Here is a 4,182-nt window from a genome sequence, read left to right as displayed (position 1 = left end):
AGAGAGAGAGAGAGAGAGAGAGAGAGAGAGAGAGAGAGAGAGAGAGAGAGAGAGAGGGGTATAGTCAGGGAAGAGCACTAGGCTGGGTCTTTGGAAGTTTCCAGCAAAAAATGCTGTCTGTAATTACGGAACTTAGTCTTTCTTTTCCTTCCCTTCTTAGGGCCCTCTCCATCCAGGGTTCTGCTAGGCTGACGTCACCACACCGTTTCTGTCTCCATCTCATCTTCATCCCCTTTTGTGAGGGTCACCTTGGCCATCTTCGGACACCCAATCTGGTCACACCAATGCTGCTCATAAGTCTTAGGTGGCTTCAGACTGTCCGTGAGATGAAGTGGGAGCCATTTATCCTGACAGTCAAAGATTATTTCTTCTGAATCCAGACACCACTCAACGACATCCCCACTTTCTTGGTGCCCACCCAGGGAATGGGCTATCTGCCTCATTGGTGCCTCTGCTCCTCTGGGTCCTCAGCTCAGAACAGCTCCCTATCCTTTCTCCAGCCTGTGTGCCAGTCTCCAACAATCCATCCTCAGCCCCTCCCCCAGGCTCCCTGTGCCCAGTTTGTGTAGTATGTATTCCCACAGATATTCTCAGAACACAGGAGGCTGGTCTAATCCCCAAACTCTGTGGCTGTCCGCTTCTCTTGCCCAGTGTCCTCACAGAGTAAAGACAGAGCCAAGCTGGGTCATGTGGGCTCCCCAATCCTTGCAGGACATTCTGGGTAGCAACCTGAATATGATGAAGTCCCCAAATGCCCTGGGACAGATCCCATCTGCCTATCCCAGAGACACTGGTCTTTCCTTGGCTCTCACCTAGCCTGCATGACTGGCCTGGAATGTCTGGCTGAATTTGATTTGTCCTGTTCTGTGGGGTCAGCCCCTAAACCAAACCATATTCCCGCTAACCTGAGGTGCCCAATGTCCCCAGGGAGGTGGAGGCCAAGCCAGGCTGGGCCACAGCCTGCGGCCACCTTTACCAGTCCCTGCCCAGCGCGGCCACCTGAACTAATTTCCTAATCCTACTTCAGCCGTCCTGGCCCAGCAGCTCAGGAAGGCCCCATGCTTGCCCTATCCACCTTCCTGCCCGCCAGGATCTGAGGCCCTGGGCCCCTCACCCGCCAGCACCAGGCCTCAGCAGCCGAAGCTCTGAAACTGATTTAAGTCCGCTACTCTGCTGGCTTAGCAACCCCACCCCCCGACCCCCAGCTAGGCCTCATAAGTGGATCCAGATGTCCTTTCCCCATCCCCAGGGTCCCCGGGATAATCCGTGACAGTCGGGGGGCATAGGGGGCAGGGGAAGTACAGGGGTTGCTGGGATGGGGGACAGACTCAGATGGGAGGCACAGGGTCAGGAGCACTGCCCAAGAAGCCACTGCCTATGTCTCTGGGGGGACCAAGACCAGGTGCACTAGCATGAGGGCAGGTTTACCTCACCTGCTGAACCAGCTAAGACTTCACACTGTTAATTCTGGTCTAACTGTGGAGGTCTCCTTTGTCATGGGGGCACATAGTAAGTCTTTATTAGGCAGGCTTGGGTGGGTCACCTCACCTACTCACCTGTAAAATTTGGGTGCTGAGAACTGTTCTCAAGGACTCCAGGGAGAACTGGTTTGCATCCTTATGGGGGAAGGAAGGGCTCCCCCTCCCAGAGTTTGCCCTGGCTGAGAACCCCACCCCTGCGGGGCTGTGGAGAGCAGAGACCCAGGTTTAGCCCCCAGTCTGCTATTCCTTATCTGGGCCTCAGTGTCTCCACCTGAAAGTCTTTTGAGTTCCAAGTTCTCAGAACACAGAAAATGCTACATAAGTGTTCATTGAATCACATTTAGTAAATTCTCCCTTTTACCCACACCCACCATCCCCCCTTTCCTCCCCTGAACCCTCTCCAGTGGCTGTGACAGCCAGGATCACATTCAACAGACAGGGATGGAGGCCAGGGACTCAGCCTGCAGGTCCTACCTACAGGGAAGGTTTGGAGTTGAAGGAGAATGGTCCCCGGCCCACAAGAGCACAGGAGAGGGCAGGAGGCAGGGCGAGGGGCCATTCTTGGGCACAACTCTCCTACCAGTCCAGCCCTTTAGGTGACCCTGTCCTCCCTTGAGGGTGTGTCCCCATGCCTAAGGTCAGTTCTAGCATTACTGAGTGGGCCACCCTTGAGCCACACCCCGCTGACCTAGCCTCCAAAGCAGCTGGGATGACAGGCTGGCATCCTCTGGCCCAACTTCTGATGCATTTAGAGAAACTCACTCCTAATTTTTTGTTCCATTTATGAAACGCTCAGAGCCTGATGGCGATATGGAGGTAAGTAAGACCCAGATGTTCTCAGGAGACTGGGTGGCTGGGCTCGTAAATGCTGGGGTTGAAGACCGAGGCAGGGTGAGAGGCAGGGGTGGGTGTGGAAGGGAAGAATGGACAGGTGGGAGTTTACAGGTGAAAGGAACCTCAGGATTTGGTAGCCACCATCATTCTATCTCCAGGCTGAAATGTAAGGCCCAAGGAATCAAATGACTTGCTGAGACCCTGTCTCTGTCAGTGTCCCCTTTAGGGCCTTTGCATATACGGTTACTCTGCCTGCAATGCCTTTCCTGGGCTTAGACGGTTGCTGCTTCTCCATCAGTTTGACATGTTAGTTTAGGCTTCTTGGGGACACACAGGAGAGCCCTGCAGGCTCTCTCCTTTACCTGATTGAGCAGGTCTGCAATGGCTATTTTCAATATGTACTGTTTGGCGGTTTGCTCTCTGAGATAGGGACTGACTGTGTTATTCAGCGTTGTGACTCTGGAATACTCAGGACCTGGCACTGGTTTCTCGAGTGAGTACAACCCACATCAACGCTCTCTCCACCTCCTCTACTTTATACAAATATCACTACTTTTGATAATTGTTTTTCATGGGGGAGTAAGATGGATCAGTGAGCAAAGGAGCTTGCTGCCAAGCCTGGCAGCCTGAGTTCAATCCCTGAATTCAGGATCCAATCCCACATTGTGAAAGGAGAAAACGCTCACTCACACTGTCTGTCTGTCTGCCCGTCTGTCTCTATCTCTTTCTCACTTTGTCTCTCCCCAACCCCCTGCTGGCTCTGTACTATGGGCTGCATGCATGCTAAGCATGTTCTATCACTAAGTTAGACCCCAGTTTCCCCTCAACCATCTTTTATCTCTCTGTCATCTTGGCTTCCTAAATCAAATCTCAACTGTCAAATGCTCCCAGTATTCTAGGCTCCTCACTAACTTGGGCTTCCTGAAATGACTGTCTGATGGTGGAAATCAGCCATTCTCAGATCTCAACAGAGCAGAGCCCTGGATCTGAGGCCATAATGCCTGAGAACCACGTAGGGAGACAGCTTGCAGCCCATCCTCATACTTGCACAGCTGGCATGCTGCTAGAGGGTTATAGTTCAAAAACATTTTAAAATGTATTTTATTTTATGTGTCTGAATGTTTCATCTGCATATATGTATGTGTGTCTATCCATGTGTGCCTGTGCCCATGGAGGTCAGAAGTGGATGTATGATCCCCTGGAACTGAACTTAGGGATGGTTGTGGGTCACCATGTGGGTGTTGGGGATCAAACCCAGGTCCTCTGCAAGAGCAGCCAGTGCTCTAAACTGCTGTGCCATCTGTCCAGGGCTGTACTTTCTTTCAATGGCTGTCCATTGTGTGACTTCCCTAAATGTTTTAAATTTGTAAAATTTCATATATATTCATGCTTCAAAACTCACCATCACTTCCATAGCGTGGGTCCCAAGATTCTTCTTCCAACTGTTGCATGATGTGTGTGGTATATGTGATGTGGGATTCCCCTCTGTATGCTGTGATTACCATTGGTTAATAAAGAAACTGGCTTGGCCTATAGGCTAGAATAGATCTAGGCAGGGAAAACTAAACTGAATGCTGGGAGAAAGGAGGCGGAGAAAAAGAGAAGCCAGGTAGCCCTGCTAGAGACAGAATTTAAAACTTTAGCCAGTAAGCCACAGCCACATGGCAATACACAGATTAATGGAGATAGGCTAAATTAAGATATAAGAGTTAGCCAATAAGCTGCTAGAGTTAATCAGCCAAGCAGTGATTTAAATGATATAGTTTCTGTGTGATTATTTTGGGGCTGAGCAGCCAGGAACAAACAAGCTGCTCCTTACAACAAATTGGCACCCAACATGGGTAACTAAAATCCACATAAAACCTGA

Source organism: Microtus ochrogaster, chromosome 10, assembly GCF_000317375.1.
Source record: "Microtus ochrogaster isolate Prairie Vole_2 chromosome 10, MicOch1.0, whole genome shotgun sequence".
In the NCBI taxonomy this organism is placed as follows: domain Eukaryota; kingdom Metazoa; phylum Chordata; class Mammalia; order Rodentia; family Cricetidae; genus Microtus; species Microtus ochrogaster.
Note: the sequence above shows the minus strand (reverse complement) of the source record.